This window comes from Macrobrachium nipponense, chromosome 1 (assembly GCF_015104395.2).
Source record: "Macrobrachium nipponense isolate FS-2020 chromosome 1, ASM1510439v2, whole genome shotgun sequence".
Taxonomy (NCBI): domain Eukaryota; kingdom Metazoa; phylum Arthropoda; class Malacostraca; order Decapoda; family Palaemonidae; genus Macrobrachium; species Macrobrachium nipponense.
Window position 1 is genome coordinate 71,756,261 of NC_087200.1, and position 21,218 is coordinate 71,777,478.

Genomic DNA, 21,218 nt, shown 5'->3' on the forward strand with positions numbered 1-21,218 from the left:
GAGTCAATTGGTGTACATAACTGGTAGGTCCTTACCGGGACAGGTTCCCTAAAAGCGAATGTTGAAGTTAATGAAAAGCGAGGTGAAGTAAAATGAATGAAATAATGACAAAAGTTTCGTTGGTTTTCTACGCCCAATATATTTATTCATTCATTTATTTGTTTTTTCTTTTATTTATCTATCCATTTGGTTGTCTATTTACGTGTTTTTCTCTATTTTACAATAGTTCAACCTTGAACTTTCTCAACCATGAGTTTCCGTCGGAATACTGAAACAATACTTTCTCGTATTCTAAAAGCCTTATGGAGGTCAAGACTTCCATAGAATATGGAATATACGAATACTGACGTGAGCCGAAGGGGAAAAGAATGACAAAGGCGAGTAAAATATTCATAATTGTAAACAAGAGAAAGCTATGTAAATAAAGGAATATTTCATTAGACCGGATTATAGAATGCCATCGTGTCCCTTCCGGCTAAATGCATCTTAGATTATCATATGAAGAACCTTGGATGAAAGTTAACGACGTTAAGATTGGATATTAATGAACTCGCCTGGTTTTATCTTCTTATGGAAGAACGGACTTCATTTTAGTTTGTGATATGAAGATTTAAATACTGAAGTGAAAATATACGGATTGCAGTGACATAAGAAAATGAGTGGTCAATATCTATATTTTTCCTGTCTCTGGACGCGTAAAAACAGACACACACACAGCACACACAAACAAAAAAACACCCAGTCTCACACATACACACACCAACAACACACACACCACACACACACAACACCACACCCCACACACATTATATATATATATAAATTATATATATATTATACATATACTATTATTATAAAGTAATATAAAATATTTGCAGGAGTATATTCCTAAGTCATTCAGTTATCATTCAGTTACGTATATATATATATATATATATATATATATATATATATATATATATATATATATATATATATATACATATATATATATATAAGCACATGAGTGAAGACACACGTAATACTTATGGAAATGCATGTATTGCCATAAGTATTACCTGTGTCTTCACTCATGTGCTTATATATATATATATATATATATATATATATATATATATATATATATATATATATTATGATATATATATATATATATATATATATATATATATAATATATATACGTGTGTGTGTATATATATATATATATATATATATATATATATATATATATAATATATATTATATATATATATACGTAACTGAATGATAACTGAATGACTTAGAAATATATTCCTGCAAATATTTTATATATATATATATATATATATATATATAATATATATATATATATATGTGTGTGTGTGTGTGTGTGTGTGTGCGTGTGTGTGTGTGTGTGTGTCGTGCGTATGTGTTTACGCGTCCAGAGACAGGAAAAATATAGATATTGACCACTCATTTTCTTGTCTCTGCAATCCGTATATTTTCACTTCAGTATTCAAATCTTCATATCACAAACTAAAATGAAGTCCGTTCTTCCATAAGAAGATAAAACCAGACGAGTTCATTAATATCCAATCTTAACGTCGTTAACTTTCATCCAAGGTTCTTCATATGATAATCTAAGATGCATTTAGCCGGAAGGGACACATGGCATTCTATAATCCGGCCTAATGAAATATTCCTTTATTTACATAGCTTTCTCTTGTTTACAATTATGAATATTTTACTCGCCTTTGTCATTCGTTTCCCCTTCGGTTCACGTCAATATTCGTATATTCCAATCTTGAAAAATAATGAGCCTCTGGGATTATATTATGTTCTTCAAGTATGGAAGACTTAATCTATTTGTAAGTAAATAACGTCACAATAAACCGCTTTTGTTGACGCTGAATTGGATAATAATGGAAAGCAGTTGATTGACAATCTCCATTATGAATGGACGATGATATACACGAACAAAGTTCGAGGAATGAGAGCAAACAAAACAAAAAGGACTCCACTAGAAACCACTTATTTCAGATTAAGTAAATCGCTAACAATTACCGGTGTATCAGTGTTTGCTTGACCTGTAATCTACGTTTAAATTATTTTTTTTTATTTCATAACAGGATATCATTATAAGTTTCAGTTTAAGGCTAGATTATAAGTGAATATTAATATTCAAAATGCCAATCACAACAGACTGAGAGAGAGAGAGAGAGAGAGAGAGAGAAGAGAGAGAGAGAGAGAGATTATGTTTCTATTTTCTTAACAGACATTTTAAGTTGAATTCTTTCTAACGTATGTAAATCATTTTAAAGAGGTTGCTTTAATTGTCAGTCTTCTTGTCATAAATTTATTTCATACTTAAGAGACCCTGACTAAGAACTTGTCCACCATGTCAGTAACATATACCCATATACTTAATTACTCATCTGCGAAGAAAAGATAAGAAAATGTCACCGAGTTATTGCCTTCTTTCCTTAGCCTCAACCTTCCCTTGACGAAGACATCAAACTGCACCTTGAAAGGGAGCAATATCACACGTGTGGAAAAGAGTAAGGAGGTAAATGATTGCCCCATTCATTCTAAAGTCTAGAATAGCCGTAACCGGAGAAAAAGCCCATTCGGAGAGGCTATATAGCCAGCTATTTACTGCAGACGACCGTGTCGAAAGAGTTGTGGAAATGGTCAGCCGGGTACGTGAGATCTATGAGGAAATGTGTCCCTCGCCTTAATAAAATTGAAACAGACGACTGGCTGCTAATCCTGGAAAGCCGCCAAGCATCGTCAAATTACAGGTAATACGGGGAATTGCTCTTGATAAATACAGTGAGTCTGGCCGTACGTCAAAATTTCTATTGACGTTGGAAAATTTAAACCTGCAATTTTCGTTGCAAAAATAGTTTGAGTATAATATTATACCAAAAAAATCATTTAAAATAATACTATTTAGCTGATTTAACAATAATTGGCATCAAAGGACCTTTACTCTGATCTGTATATAAACAGGACGAGTGACTTACACTTGGGAAACTATATATATATATATATATAGAATATATATATATATATATATATATATTATATATATATATATATATAGATATATATATTGGCCATTGCCATTGTGTAAAATATTTTACATATCATATTTTCCAATACTTCCAGGATAAATTTGGCTACACACTTTACTCTCTATATCTTTATGGTTCATCTAGAACATCATGGTTGCAGACAGACGATATGTTTACACAGAAGAATGATTTGTGCCTATGTCGAAATAATTCTACATTTTGATGATCGTTTCGATCTAAAAAAAAAAATCTCTTTTAGTATATCATCTCATTAAGCTTATTATTATTATTATTATTTTAGTTATTATTATTATTAATATTATAATTATTATTATTATTATTATTATTATTATTATTACATTTCCCCATGTCGTTATAATCATATAATACAATGTACGACCTCACATTTTAGCATTCAAGCTCGAAAGCATATTCTTTAAACACCCACACACGTCAATAAATAAAAAAAAGTACGTGATATAAAGGTTTTGAGAAATGTACCCGAGAATCAATATCATTCGCCACGTCAGGTCTGTCATTTAACAACAGACCTCTATTTAGATTCCGACTCGGATAACGCATTATCAAAGGAAAGAAATGGGATTTTCGTCTCGTCGGCTGCTGGATTTCATGTTTGCAGTTCACGAATTCGTTTTTCTTCTGAGGCCGTCGGTTATGATGATGATGATGATGATGATGATGATGATGATGATGATGATGATGATTATTATTATTATCTATCAAGATAGTACAACGCTCCCTTCTAGTATGTATGTATTATCTATGTATGTATGTATATAAAGAGCCTTAAGCAATAAGCAAAACCAGCAACAACATAATTAAATATATCACCGGGAACTATAATAAAATAATAAAATAATAACAATAATATAGATATATATATATATCATATATATATATATATATATATACACATATATATATATATTATTGTGAACAGTGATTTTGATTTCATAGTTCTAGGTCTTTTATTTATGTTGTTGCTGTTTTTTTTTTTGTAATGCTGTTTATCTTTTCAAAGTATTCATTGAGCAGTTACGGTTTTTTTCTGCTCAAAAGCAAAATACGACAACATTTCTCTTCATGATCCTCCAGAAATGTATAATCATATTCACTTCTAATCTAGATTGATATGACAAGCTGCTCATTTTAATATCCACCATCTGCCTTTGAGCAAAGCATCAATTACCAAGCACACAGACCAGTGGAGTTATGTGATGAAGAATACTCCCTATGCCGGAAAATAATAAATAAAATCTATTAATGACTTTTAATGTTAAATCAAAACTAATCAATGAACATTATGGAAGAGAAGAGAGAATTTTCTTAAGAGTAATGACCAAACAACAGTAAGATTAACATAAAAAAAAATATTCATGATAAGATATTATTTTTTAAAAACTGAGGACCAAATTTCTCACCTTTCTCACCAGACGCCAGGTAGGCCTCCAGGCCTGTCAGTCGTCCTGATTCAGGAACTGTCTCCATTCTTGGCGATCATCATAGAGCCTCATCTCATCAACTTCCCGCAAACTAGAGCCTCTCCTCTCTACTCCTCTCTCTATGTTTTGTAGCCATCTCATTTTTGGTCTTCCTACTGGTCTCCTTCCTTCCGGTGTACATTCCAAAAACCTTATAGGATATCGCCCCTCCTCCATTCTTTTGGTGTGTCCAAACCATCTAAGCTGTCCTCTCTCCACAAAATCTAGTATCCCCTCCACTCCCAGTTCTCTTCTAATGTCTTCATTTCGTAGCATATCCAGTCTTGTTACACCTTTTATGAGTCTTAGGGCTTTCATTTCAGCTGCTTGAAGTTGGCTTCTAGTTATTGATGTTAATGTCCATGATTCATGGCCATAAGTTAATATTGGTCTTAAAATAGAGAGGTATATTAAGGTTTTCACTTTGCGAGGTATATTTCTGTCTTTCATTAGTGGGTAGAGCAGATACAGATTGTTACTGAATTCCTGTATTCGGGTAGTTATTTCCAGTTTTGAATCGTTTTGGTCACTAAACTCTACTCCAAAGTATTTGAAATTTCTACACTGTTTCAATGTCTGACCTTTTAATTCTACATCTACGTTACTTGGTGTTCGTGATAGGTGCATGATCTGTCTTATTCTTGTTGATCCGCATTCCTTTAGCTGTTACGATCGCGTTCCAGTTGTTGACGTTTTCTTGGTCATCTGCATACATAAGGTTGATGGTCACATCTGCAGCTTCATCCTCACCTAGTTCCCTCATACATTTATCTAGGAACAATATAAAGAGAAGTGGAGAAAGAACGCTGCCCTGTCTTACCCCTGATTTAATTTCAAACCAGTCTTCATTCTCTCGATTTGTCTTTACTCTGCATCTGATGTTTTGATAGGTGCTATAAATTGCTCTTATAAGTTTCTCAGGGATTCCATAGTAAGGGTCTTATAAGGCATCCCATATTTTCATTCTTGGTACTCTATCAAAAGCTTTTTCTAGATCTATAAAAGCAATATATCTGATCCTGTCCCATTCCCAGCTCTTCTCAAATATCATCTTGAGGGAGAAAAATCATATCGGTTGTCCCTCTTCCCGGGCGAAAACCGTTTTGACATTCACCCAGCTTTGGTTCAACATATCCTCTCAATCTAGTTTCAAGTATTCTTTCATATACTTTAAAAGCATGTGACATTAGGGATATTCCTCTATAATTGATCAATTTGTCTTGTCACCTTTTTTATAAATTGGGCATATTAGATCTCTTCTCCAGTCTTCAGGTGGCATTTGCCCATTCCAGAGTATGTCCATTAGCTCTAGTAGCCAGATGACTGCATCCTCCCCCATGTTTTTAAGGAGCTCTACAGGTATTGCATCCACTCCAGGGTCCTTACCATTTCTCATCCTCTTGAGGGCATTTTTTACCTTCAGTGTTGTTATGTCAGGTTCTGCATCCCCAACCACATCAAATTCTACATACTCTTCAAGGTCATTGTTTTCGTTGTTTAGTAGTGTTTCAAAGTGATGTTTCCATCCTAATTCAATTTCTCGGGGTTCGGTTAAAATTGTCCCATCCATAGGGTCTTTGATTACATAGGTGGACCTTTTAATTTCAGAGTCACTGTTTATTAAGAGGATGAAACCGGAATTGAACAACAACTCGTCCGGTATTCAACTAGCTATCGTATAGTTTCATAGTAGGTACACAAAGTGGGTCGTTAGCCATTTTATTTTGAGTGTGGTAGTTTGTTTACCTTTCATCTTATTTTTATTCTTGTTTTTGTATGTGTTGCGTTTGTTTTAGTTTTTTCGTAATTTTTAATTTTAGTTTGTATGTGAAGTTCGTTTTATTTTATGTTTTTACTGAAACTTTTAGTAAGACAATTCATTTTGATGTAATTCTTAGTGATTTCTCATCCTAGTAATTTTTTCAGCCTGAAGATGAGGTTTTAAACCTCGAAAGCTCGTAATATTAAAGAATGTTCTTCCTAGTCTTGGCATTATTATCTATCATCAAGCTAAGATTTCCAAGTAGCCGCCCAATTACTGAGGCTATACGTATGTATATATGTGTGGGTGTGTGTGCAAATGTGTTTATATACATCTCTCTCTCTCTCTCTCTCTCTCTCTCTCTCTCTCTCTCTCTATAATATATATATATATATATATATATATATATATATATATATATATATATATATATATATATATGTGTGTGTGTGTGTTTTTATATATATATATATATATATATATATATATATATATATATATATATATATATATATATATATATCGAGAAAGTTTCAAAAACACTTCCATAAAAACATATCGACGATGAACAACAAAAAAAAACATATTTCCCGATTCAAACCTGACACAACACAAGGAGCAAGCAATAAAGCTCTTGCACAACTCGTGTTGTCTTTGGGTTTGAAGCTCTGTTGAAACTAACCCCGGGAGGCCTCCAGTAACAACACCCGAGGGACAGCCCCACATGAAGCGAAATATAAGCGCGACAAAAGAGAGAGCGCTGAGGGACATTCTTCAGGACCTGGCAAAAATGAAAGATTGCAACCGGCATCATCTTCAACGGAGATGCAGAATTATTTTTCTAATGCCACGACGTTTTTTTAATATACATATATTTATATCATACTCACTTATTACTGAAATAAATGTCGTGTTAGAGTTCGCGTGTTGGGATTTGTAATAATGTATGTTTTGTGACTGGAAGTCGTACATTTTCTGTTTGCACAGCCTCTGGGCGAATAAATGATGTTATTCGATCAACGCATGCGGATATTTCTGTTACGCAACAGCATTCTAAAATACATTCTAGGGATGGATAACTTGTGGGCACTCCTAGAATAGGAAAATGTGTATATGTTCTCTCTCTCTCTCTCTCTCTCTCTCTCTCTCTCTCTCTCTCTCTCTCTCTCTCTCTCTCTCTCTCTCCAAAATATAATGATAAAAAAAATAAAAATTATAAGATCCATTGTTACAGAAAGTTCGGTACCAAAACTCACTTTCATTAATCAAAACAGTTTTTTATGCTATGTAATTGAGTACGTCTTGAAACCTTTTACCTTCATTGAACAGTTTTCATTATTTTCTCTGGTTTTCAGCCCGTAATCTTTATATCTTCCGACTTTACTTTTATCTGACATTTAAAATTGCTATTTATTTATACCAGCCCGGTAGACAAAACGACACCTTATACAAAATTCAGTATTCATTTTCGCTTAGCAGAATATTTTCTCCGTTTTCTTTATCACTTTGCCTTTCACTTAAGGGCACTTTTTTATATATATATATCACACTATTCAACTAAAAAGACATCAAACAATTCCCTTACTTTTTCACCACCTGCCATTCGCTTCACGTTCTCGGGTCTCTGTTTTTTTCACGAGGTACTGGGAATCCTGTCATTTTATATCATTATTCCGTCAGATTTATATACACGCTATCGTACGTGTGCGTTTAAGCCCGTGCCACTTCTTGGAGTACGTCGCTCTTGCAGACAAAATGGTCGTAGTATTTGTTAATAGTTGTTAGTAGCATTGTAGTGAAATTATGTGTGTCCTTGGCGTAGGTTTATTTATCATTATAGCGTACTAGCGTAAGCGCGGACGGTAGCAATTGTCTGCCTATTTGATTCCAAGAAATCAGTCGAATACACTTTACAATTCCATCAAGAGAAAACACAAGTTTGCTCTTCTTTTTGTAATTCTTGACATAATTTATCTAAAATAGAGATAAATGATGGACTTCTACATGATTTCTTGACGTTATAGCTCAATCCAGATGCTGATTTACATTTTTTTTTTTTTTTTTTGTGCAAAGAGTTAATCTTTTTATCACATCTGCCAGAACCGTAGACTGAACGAATTTCATTTTCATATTCAATACCAAAGTGGGGACGAGATTATACTCGTATATTCTCTCATGCGAATTCGGGTAACTAACAGGATCGGACGAATGAAAATGTGGGCTTATTGGGATGATGTTGATACGTTATTTGAATATTTTCAATTATCGTTGAATTATATTTATATATTTTTATCAGTATGCAATTTATTAAGGATTAGTCTTTACGAGCAACAGCTGGTCTCTATTATTCGTGATTTTGTATAAGTAGTCAATCAATAACAGCAAACGTAGACAGCCATTTCAAAAGGATATACTTCTAAATAAGAGAAATTAAACCAATTTTCATATTTATTCAGTAAAAACATTTTATCAGTAACGTCATAACTTTGAGGCTATGTATAATGAAAAACTTCATAGCCATATGGCGAAAAACCAACCTTAACCGACATTGATTTGTGCTTGCAAAAGCAGTTGGGGATCGTGGCACTCAAGGAAGGTAGAAACGCGTTCATGTGGAAGAAAAGTCAAAATCAAATTAAATCGTCACTGATTACTTGGCCTTTACCTGGGATCGAATTCGCTGCTTCGCAAACTGATAACACTATTCCGTAAGCCTGAAGTACTATGCAAATATGATATCCAATATTGGATTCGGGATAAGAACTTCAAATGGCATTCCCAAGTTTCTTCATTTCAGAATCAAAATCGTCTCACGGCAAAGAAACTTTATTTCGCCCTTATTACTCTGACAAACATGGCGAATAAAATATACATTCCATGCAACTTATATGAGTTTAGATTTTGAGGGCCAAGGATATGAACTCTTAATAGCGACTGGAAATGTCTCTAAGGTATTTGTCATGGATATTTCATTTTTCTTGAAATTTTTCGTAGCATAAAATCTAAAAAAAGATGAAAAAACTCTTCATCTTGTTTGAAGAATTTCATCGAATTTTTTGTACCCATTCGAACCTTTACATGATACTGAGAAATGCGAAGATAATAGAATCACTGGATGACTTATATGACATATGAACACAAACGTTTCGTTGAATATTTAATGCGACATAAACTTATAAATTCATACGCCCCACAATTTTCTTCTAACCACAAAGTTTGACCAGAACGAAACAAAGTTTGACCAGAACGAAGGAAATGTCAGATTTTATAGCCTTAAAAAAATACCTTAGTCATTTTAAATCTTTTCATCTGAAACTTGTCCTTTTTTGACGTGTATCGTCCTATTTGTGACTTTTTGACGCATTCAGAGCTTGAGATGATGTACCTGTAACGTAACAACACGATTTAATGAAAAATTAAGTCTTTGTTGTATAACCATTCGATCATGAGAAATTATGAAAAACCAAGTAAATTCTGTAAAATCGCTATCTATGCCTCAGATCGAACTGCTTTTTCACAAGTTATTGCTCATTACCCTTACCCTTCATTAAAAAAATTCTCTCTTTACTTCTCATACAACATTACTTTTCTTCATCTGAATTGGAAAGAAGGTGATTGGTTTCCGCTAAATAATGCGCAATGAGAACCTGATTTATTAGTGATTCTTGGTTGATTGGTTTTTTTATCGTCACTACAGGTTCTCTAGGGTATTCTACAGTCGCAGCCAAGGCCCCCTAGCCCCATACTTTCCTCTGGATTTTCATTTGAAAGAATCAGCCATGTTATCATTACAAAGAGCTAGGGTTTCCTACGAACACAACAAAATATTTCTGGCCTCTGACGATTTCCTCTAAAGTACTTATTTTATGGGTCTCGCAGACTGGTAAAAGAATTGATAGGTGTAAGTGCCTTAATCAAAGATTGCTTTGGAGAGAGAAGAGAAGAGAGGAGAGAGAGACAGGAGGCCAGACGAGGAGAGATGAGAGAGAGAGAGAGAGAGAGAGAGAGAGAGAGAGAGAGAGTTATGAGCTGTCACAGGTCATTAAATTTTCTTAATTTTAAAATAATAATAATAATAAAAATACAATAATAATAAGCTACCAGATGGGGATAGCATTAAAAATGTAAATGAGACAGGATACAAATACCTGAGAATAATAGAAGGAGAGGATATAAAACACCAAAAAGAAAATGAGACAGGATACAAATACCTGAGAATAATAGAAGGAGAGGATATAAAACACCAAAAGGTGAAGGAAAAGATCAGGAAAGAACATATGCAGAGACTTAAAGCGATACTCAAGTCAAAGCTCAACACCAGAAATATGATGAACGCCATAAACGTATGGGCAATACCGGTAATCAGATACAGCGCAGGAGTGGAGTGGACGAAGGCTGAACTCCGCACCATAGACCAGAAAACTAGGAAACATAACATACACAAAGCACTAAATCCAAGAGCAAATACGGACAGACTATTACACACGAAAAGAAGGAGGGAGAGGGCTATAAAGCATAGAGGACTGTCAACATCGAGAGCAGAGCACAGGGGCAATATCTGAAAACCAGTGAAGATGAGTGGTTAAGGAGTGCATGAGAAGAAAGATTGATTAAAGTAGACGAAGACCCAGAAATATACAGTGGCAGGAGAATGACAAACAAAACATAGGATTGGCACAACAACCCAATACACGTACAGTACATGAGATAGACTAAAGAACTGGCCAATGATGAAACATGGCAATGGCAACAGAGGGGAAAACTCAAGAACAAAACGGAAGGGATGCTAACAGCGGCAGAAGATCAGGCCCTAAGAACTAGATATGTTCAAAGAGAGATAGCTGGAAACAGCATCTCACCATATGCAGGAAGTGCAATATGAAAAACGAAACCATAAACCTCATAGCAAGCGAATGTCCTGCACTTGCACGGAACCAGTACAAAAAGAGGCATGATTCAGTAGCAAAAGTCCCCCAAAATGAGCCTGTATAAGATACACCAGCTAACTTGCTGTAATAAGTGGTACAAGCAACAACCTGAGGGAGATAAAAACGATGAGGCAAAGATCCTCTGGGACTATGGTATCAGAACAGATAGGGCGATATGTGCCAATGGACCAAACGTGACGTTGATTGACAAAATCAAAAAGAAAGTATCACTCACTGATGTCACAATCCCATATAACATCAGAGTAGATGAGCAAGAATGAGAAAAAATTGTTAAGTATCAAGACCAAAAAATAGAAATAAGAAGGATATGGGATATGCCAGTAGAAATTTTACCCATAATCATAGGGACAACAGGTACGATCCCAGGATCCCTGAAAAGGAACCTGGAAAAACTAGATGCTGAAGTAGCTCCAGGACTCCTGCAGAAGAGTATGCTACTAGAAACAACGCACATAGTTAGGAAAGTGATGGACTCCTAAGGAGACAGGATGTAATAAAAAAAAACACACACACACTACGCTATAAAAACCACTCAGTCGAACAGGATGACCGTGATAGAGAAAAAAATAAAGGAATAAAATAATAATAATAATAATAATAATAATAATAATAATAATAATAATAATAATAAGAAAAGAGGCAACAAAATCAACCATCTGATGTTCATGGATGAACATCAGATGGGAATAATGGAAGGAGGGGATATAAAACATCAAGAGATGAAGGACACGATCAGGAAAGAATATGCAGAGGATATAAAAACATCAAAGAGATGAAGGACACGATACAGGAAAGAATATATGCAGAGACTCAAGGCGATACTCAAGTCAAAACTCAATGCCGGGAAATAGATAAAAAGCCATTAAACACATGGGCAGAGTTCCAGTAATCAGAAACAGCGCAGGAATAGTGGAATGGACGAAGGCAGAACTCCGCAGCATAGATCAGAAAACCAGGAAACATATGACAATACACAAAGCACTACACCCAAGAGCAAATACGGACAGACTATACATAACACGAAAGCAAGGAGGGAGAGGACTACTAAGTATAGAGGACTGCGTCAACATCGAGAACAGAGCACTGGGGCAATATCTGAAAATCAGTGAAGACGAGTGGCTAAAGAGTGCATGGGAAGAAGGACTAATAAAAGTAGACGAAGACCCACAAATATACAGAGACAGGAGAATGACAAACAGAACAGAGGGCTGGCACAACAAACCAATGCACAGACAATACATGAGACAGACTAAAGAACTAGCCAGCGATGACACGTGGCAATGGCTACAGAGGGGAGAGCTCAAGAAGGAAACTGAAGGAATGATAACAGCGGCACAAGATCAGGCCCTAAGAACCAGATATGTTCAAAGAACGATAGACGGAAATAACATCTCTCCCATATGTAGGAAATGTAATACGAAAAATGAAACCATAAACCACATAAGCAATGCAATGCCGGCCACTTGCACAGAACCAGTACAAAAAGAGGCATGATTCAGTGGCAAAAGCCCTCCACTGGAGCCTGTGCAAGAAACAGCAGCTACCTTGCAGTGATAAGTGGTACGAGCACCAACCTGGGGGAGTGATAGAAAACGATCAGGCAAAGATCCTCTGGGTCTATGGTATCAGAACAGATAGGGTGATACGTGCAAATAGACCAGACGTGACGGTGATTGACAAAGTCAAGAAAATAGTATCACTCATTGATGTCGCAATACCATGGGACACCAGAGTTGAAGAGAAAGAGAGGGGAAAAAATGGATAAGTATCAAGATCTGAAAATACAAATAAGGATATGGGATATGCCAGTGGAAATTGTACCCATAATCATAGGAGCACTAGGCACGATCCCAAGATCCCTGAAAAGGAATCTAGAAAAACTAGAGGCTGAAGTAGCTCTAAGACTCATGAGTGTGATCCTAGAAACGGCGCACATAGTAAGAAAAGTGATGGACTCCTACGGAGGCAGGATGCAACCCGGAAACCCACACTATAAATACCACCCAGTCGAATTGAAGGACTGTGATAGAGCAAAAAAAAAAAAAAAAAATAAAAAATAATAATAATAATAATACTAAAATAATAATAATAATAATAATATCGTATAGAGCAAAAAAAGATAAATAAATAAAAAAAAAAAAAAAAAAAAAAAAAAAAAAAAAAAATAATAATAATAATAATAATAATAATAAAATAATAATAATAATAATAATAATAATAATAATAATATAATAATATAATATCGTACTTAGGAAGCAGACCCTCTCTCAAGCGATATTAATTAAAAGTAATGGCTTACTTCAGCAGCGTTACACTTGTAGAGATTCTTCTCTATTTTCCGAATAGCGGCTTTCTCCGTGCTACTTAAACAGGCTAGTAGAGCGCCTATAGAGGTCATGATCAAATACACCTATTTTGATACTGCATTTGATCATGCCCTCTATAGGCGCTCTACTAGCCTGTTTAAGTAGCACGGAGAAAGCCGCTATTCGGCTGAAGTAGCCAATACTTTTAATAAAATAATAATAATAATAATTCTGCACAATTCCAAAAGGTAATAATGTCAAGTACGTTCTTGACATCACTTATCCTTCTGACATTTCCTGTTCTTTCATTTAATATTTAATATTTCGTTTAGATTTTCCACTCTTTTCTCCTAGTCTTCATTCACTAGCATCAGCAACTTTTTGTATTATTTTACCGCATTCTTTCCCTCCAGGTAACTCATTCTATATATATCTCTTCTTGTATTTTTCTAATGGTATATATAAACCTTTACTGAACGCTCTTTTTTCATAAATTTTAAACTGGAGAAGAACAGAGCGATGGACTCTCTTCTTCCCCATTAATAAAGTTAACCGACATCGTCTCCAGTTCTTAATTGACTCATTGAAGTGATACGTCTTCTTTGGCAATTTTCCCGACCCGCACCGGCACGACAATTACTCTCACCAACAGAATTTCAAATCAGCATTGTACACAATCGCCTGGCCATTAATGTAACAAGCTTCCCTCAGGGACTGCATTACTTCTTGATTGTCATTTCCTAATGCGCTCCCTCCTGCTGCAAATTGTTACATTGCGTGAGATCAACCACCTCAGTGCATGCAATGATGGCACGCTGGGCTGGAGGGAAAGACACCGCCAAATGAAATAAGTTTGCGAATCTCTCTCTCTCTCTCTCTCTCTTTATATTAAATATATATCATATTAAATACTGGGAAAGACACCGGCCATGATAGTTTGCGATCTCTTCCTCCTCTCTCTCTCTTATATATATATAATATATCTTTATATAAATATATATATATATATATATATATATATATATATATATATATATATATATATATATATATATATATGTATGTATATACATACATGTGTGTGCATTGTGTTCACGTGTAACCTTAGGAACAGCTTTCACCTAAAAAGACCGAAAAAAAAAGATTCATGACAAATTACACACGCACATACACAATTATATATATATATATATATATATATATATATAATATATATTATATAAACACACCTATATATACATACATTATATACATATATATATATATATATATATATATATATATATATACATAATCATACATATATATATATATATATATATATATATATGTATATATATAATATATATATATAATATACTGTATTGGCATACTTGTTTTTCTAGACGTATCCCGAAATATGACAGTGCATATATATCTGTACTTGTGAGGGCGTGGGCCTTGATCACGCTCATCAGAGTGTAAATCAAAATAATTGTCGATACACTCTCCTTAATGAGGTCACTTGTGTTTCCGAGTCCAGGTGCAGAGTAGTAATGACGTGGGAAAATCCTGAGTAATTTATGTTCCTTATATTAACTTGATGACCCTCGTTTATTAAGGCTTTGGTACATTTTTACCGATGATAGTATGGTATTAGTTTTTACTGCCGTTTTTAATGCCACGCGCTTATAACGTAGAACGGAAGCGCGGAGAAAGGGTTACGTAGACATGATAACATTACCACACCCAATTGTACGAGTGCTTTGCATACGTTGACAGTACTTCCAGGTAATTCTGCTACCTTTATAACTGAGGATTTAATCAGACCGCTCCTTCGCTTATAAATCTCGAATACAGTGTTGGAAGTATACTTAAAGTCCTTTAGCTTTAAGAGGACTACAGTCCTCATAGTCTGAGGATGAGGACAGTGGTCGCCGTGAAGCTTAAGGATTTTAAGTGCATTTCTGGCAATATACCAAAATTTAAACTCAAGAAAAAAAGATCTTATTTTACCAACATCTCTAAAGAGCGTGATAGTTCTTCAGTCCCCTTTAGAATATCATCGAGTGAAAGGAACTAGACAACTATTACGATAATATTTCCAACATAATCAAATAAATCAGGAAACGAAACGCACCTGTAAAGGACGCTAATAGCATTTAAGTTCTCAAGGGAAATGCCTGATTGCCGATAATTGCTAAATTATATTCTTACCGTCTTTATGTTTCTTCCCTTTTTGGATGTTGTCTAGAAACGCTAACTCACGGAACGCCTTCGATCGAGCTGATGACGAGGTTGTAATTCAATTATCCTCTCTCTAATGAATTCCATTAGTAGCTCCTTCCTTTCTTGATTTTTTCGAAATTATATTAGGGTCTCGTTTTTTCTATGTGACCCAACAACATAATAAGAGAATAATTACGCAGTCACATTGATATATATCTGAGATCGTTTCATACTAAAATACTTTAGTATGTCAGCTAATATTTTTTAATTACTTTTTTATTGAAGTTATCACTCTTCTCACTCTCTTTGACATAAATTTATTTTAATATGTTTTGTCAGTTATATTCAAGGGTTTGGCCGTATGCTTTGAACAGAATAGTTTATCGAACTTTGAGAATGAAAAGTAGCAACTATTCTTAGTGTTTTTTTTTTATTTGAAAACCTTTGTTTTCTCCAATCAAAATACTTTTCATAAAAGAAAATAGCTTCTATGACAAAAAATAAACCAGGCCTATAACAAGAAATCTAGTTTTATGGGAACGCTGTCATATACATATTAATTTTCAATAGTGTTCCTTAAGCACAAGAATTACATCGAAACCAACGAGACGAGAATGACTGGAATGAACGTTATGAGTTTAGGTGAAATAATCATATCTTAATATTAGATCTTGCCCATACTCCCAAAATCAACGCTTCCTGTGGAATTCACATACTGCTCAATTTCTGAAATGCTGGCAAAACCAGTTGATAATACAAATTTTGAGAAGCCTATAATACTGTAAGAGGTGTTCAATATAAGTAGTGTTATTGAATCTGTCTCATGATTTTAAGCATTTTAAGTTAGCTGGGAAGCTCAAATCATCTCAATCATTACTCTTCACAAGTCGAAATTTTCCAAGATAGATGATTTTGGAGAATAGTTCTACATAATTCTGCTTTTGTTTTGTTTCTTATATTAAACGAGGATTTATCACATAAATGGCAAGGAGTAAAACGCCTTTTCCTGCATAATGTGATGATTACACGCTTGTTTCGTTTCGATGAAAATAATCATCATATAAAATAATAGCTAAAACACTTACTATTACCGACTTTTTCTATGTATGAGTCGCTTAGATTCATTAACTCAGAGACCTTGCAACATTCTTACGCTGAATCTTCCAAGAACCTTCCAGTAAATTGTCCGTAAATTTGGATTACTTGTGGCAAGAATCAGGCTTAAAAGTTTTAAGATTTTAGGAGACTATGTAAAAATAATTGTTCCTCAGAGAAATCTTCGAAGTTTACTACCTAACTCGGCATAATTCCTCGTCATTTGTTGAAAGGAGCATATTACTTCCCCTAATATTTTTACTCCAGATGAGAAATAGATCTCGTTTATTTTAGGCCTTTCTCTTTTTACTCGCATTTATTTCCAATTGAAGCGTTCTACTTCGAGAGCCCCCGTCAGCAATCATTAGGACCAACACTAAAATAAACAAGGAACCTGTAATAACTGACAGAATAAATTTAGTTAACTCCACTGCACCAATAATAGATCTATTCTTCACTTGGAAACTACCGATAATTGTTCCTGATGACTTCGCGATATCGGTTTTCTATTACAATCAAATATTTCAAGCGACCTTTCCATTCTCCATAAATAACTCCACTCAAGCTATTTTAATAACAGCTACACTTGGCACATTTCTGCTATGATTAAAATACCGAGAAGACAAGCAAACTCATTGAGCGTTTGTTTGTGTGTATGTGCATTTCCGATTTAAAATACCGAGAAGACAAGCAAACTCATAGAGTGTTTGTTTGTGTGTATGTGTGCATTTCCGATTAAAATACCGAGAAGACAAGCAAACTCATTGAGTGTTTGTTTGTGTGTATGTGTGCATTTCCGATTAAAATACCGAGAAGACAAGCAAACTCATTGAGTGTTTGTTTGTGTGTGTGTGCATTTCCGATTTAAAATACCGAGAAGACAAGCAAACTCATTGAGTGTGCATGTGTCTGTGTTGGAAAGTCTGGTTTGAACATTTGAAATTAAATAAAAAAATAACTTTGGAATCCATGATAAAACTGAGTTTTTATCTTTTCATGTTTGGATCTCGTATCTTTCAGTTACAATAAAATCTTTTGTGGAATTTTCTTTACAACGATTTATAAGGTTCTGTCAGTTCATTTGCAATCCAGTGCCAGCTGCCATTTTGCTTAAAGGTCAGGAATTACATTAAACTTTTAACTTCCTAAAAAAACTTACCTGTAAGATGGTCTTTCCGCGGGTGGTTGTTACTCCTTCCTTGAGAACTGCAGCATTCTACACATATCTGGCAGAGAAGACACAGTTAGACTAAACTATATATATATATATTTTATTATATATATAATATGTATAATATCTTCTTATCATCTATATAGACCAACACACATAGGAATATAAGATAATATATTACTATATAGTACAGATATCATATTATATATATATGTGTGTGTGTGTGGTGTGTGTGTGTGTGTGTGTATGTATCATACATTACATAAACATACATATAGTACTTAGCACGACAACATATATACATTTAATATATATATAAGATTTTTATAATATATAATACATTATATATATTAATATATGATATACATGTGTGTATAAATTTTATGGTAATAAGAATGTCAATCATGACTGCATGAAATATATATTGATCTACAGTAATGAACGAAAGAGACGTAGCCACTATAGTAGATTCACATCAACCGTGCATTTGACATCTAGGCCAGTCTCTTACGACGTTCCTGATTGGTTTTTGATGAGCCAATCACAGTGCTGGAAACTCTCAGTCTCTCGAGAGAGTTCACATAGGCAGGATGTATGTTCCACATCTCCTGAAAGACGTATCCCTCAGGAGAGCTGGAACATACATCCTGCCTATGTTAACTCTCGAGAGAGACTGAGTGTTTCCAGCCCTGTCATTGGCTTATCAAAAGCGAATCAGGAGCGTCGTAAAGGACTGGCCTACTGAACGGTTGATGATAATCTACTATAGTAACACGTAATTCAATATATATATTCTACTTTTTTTTTCAAGCTTACGTACGTTCCGGCAACCGCTATCCTGAACTTTACGTTGATTTGCTCTTTAGTTTTCACTCCAGTTTGAAACAACTTCGTATCTATCTTTATTCTGTTTTAACCTAGCAATAAAGGTTTAGAAATTAAATCTAAATTGAATCTTGAAAAAAAGAAACTTTCACCCGTTCCCCGAGTCTTTTGTCCCTAAAGTAATGCAGTTTTACTTATTTACGCTTGCATATTTTCTCTTGTCCCTGTTTTTGTACTCACTTTGTTCCAATCCGGAATTCAAAATTGGTATGAGGAGAATGTTTAAAAGAACAGTGTTTACCTGTGCTCTGCATTGGGTATCTATGTACACAGCTGTATCTTTAGGTATTCTTCATCCTTAATAATTCTGAACTCACATCTTTTATGACAAGGATTCAATTTCGATACAAATTATTATCTGCATTCATTTTTTACAGTCTTATACGGACTGGTTGCTCATATGTATTTTCTTTTTCTATTCCAGGTAAGAGTTCCCGTTTTGCTTGCACATCACGTGAGTGAAGAATTTTAATTTTGTGTATGTGGGAGATTAACACACCAGTTTTGTTATGAAATGTATGTTTCATCTTTTTTAGGTTTAACAGAGGTACAGCCTTATTTTTTTAAGTAACATAATAATTCATATTATGAATTATGAATTCATGGATGCATTAATGCTGCTCCATGATCCTTGGTTATGTATTTTAAGCCGGTCATGAAAAATATAGCGCACCCATGTATAACAGCTGTTAGGTATTGTGAGAACATTCCTTCTGCTTACATTCAGTTCATGGAATTCCAGAAAGTTAGGTAGATTTACCACAAAATATATTTCGCTTTTATTATTTCATGTAAAATCACAGCGATACAACCTAAAGTCAAATCAACTCACGCACGGAAGTTGAACTTTTTTTATATGTCGTTATTTGTTGCAAAACACTGACGTTGGGAAAGGAAGAGAAAAGGTACTATATTATTCCCTGGAATTCACTTACTTTCGCTAATCAGACCATAAGACCTTTTAAAATAAGGCACCTCATATTACGTGTGTAGATATATATATATATATATATATATATATATATATATATATATATATATATATATATATATATATGTGTGTGTGTGTGTGTGTGTATATATATATATATATATATATATATATATATATATATATATATATATATAGTATATATATATATTATATATATATATGTAGCTTTCCTCGTAAAAACAGAGAGAAGTATTTCTGCTGCGCTCAGAGTCCCCACAGGTCTGCTTTGTTAATTAAGCACTGGTCGACGCATGCAAAATGTTTTATGTGATACGGTGGCTTTCCATGTTCTATGAAATAAAATAAAATTATAATTCATAATGAACTTTTTTGAGGGAATATTTTGTATGGCATTGACTTTAACAATGTTACCTGTGCTATGATTTTAAAACTGTTAGTATGAGAAGTATGTCTGTTGTCTTTCACTCTGCTATGTGATAGTTACTTCTATGTTACAATTTCTCGCGAAATTAATCACTAATTGATGTCTGTTCCAAGGAATCGTCAGATTAACTTACCCAGAGATGTTTATAAGAGTTTAGTTTTAGTTTTTCATTAACTCTCTGGAATTTTATCCATTTATCTTTAAGAAAGATCTACTGACTATCAAACCTTTAATCGTAAATGTAGACAACTTTTTTTGCAGTTTTTAAAAGGTATACAAATTTATTTGTTAGTTATGCTATTAAGCAAGGGGGACAAATATCCTTTTCTCTCTCTATCTCTGTCTCTGTCTCTCTCGCTCAACGATTTTATCCTGCCAACGAGTCTTTTAACAATGGATTTAGTTAATTGGCCGGATTTTTACATTGAATCTAACTTCCTTTCGCAAATAATCTTAAAAACACATTTTAATTACACGCAGGAGTAATATTAGAAGACGTGTTATATACTACTAAAGTGGTTTCTCCATTAAGCTCATCAAAATGTCATACAATGATAACTCTATTAAATCAGGCTTTTGCGTCTCATTTGCTGTATCGGTAATTAATTCACGTTTGTCATGGAATGTACATAAATGACAGTTTTATCATCTCTATCTGGCTGTTTCAGCCAAGTGAGAGACTTTCGTTGGCTGTTCAAGGTGCATAATATGCCGTACTGTGGGTTTTCTTATCTACCATGAAACATTGTTTGCTTCCAGTGTTTTTGGAAATTTTTACTCACAAATGAATGATCTAGATTTTTGTTTTTGCCTTCTTTCTTCTCATGTTTCTTTTTGCATTTTTAATTACTTTCTTTTTTATATGACATTTGGTAGTTTTGTAATATTATCGTACAATATTTC

General features: G+C 34.0%; 1 protein-coding gene across 2 annotated transcripts in view; it reads left to right on the top strand.

Annotated features, from left to right (window-relative positions):
* The window catches only part of LOC135219378 (nephrin-like), a 330,968-nt gene that overhangs the window by 57,663 nt on the left and 252,087 nt on the right, over window positions 1-21,218 (top strand). The window lies entirely within an intron of this gene.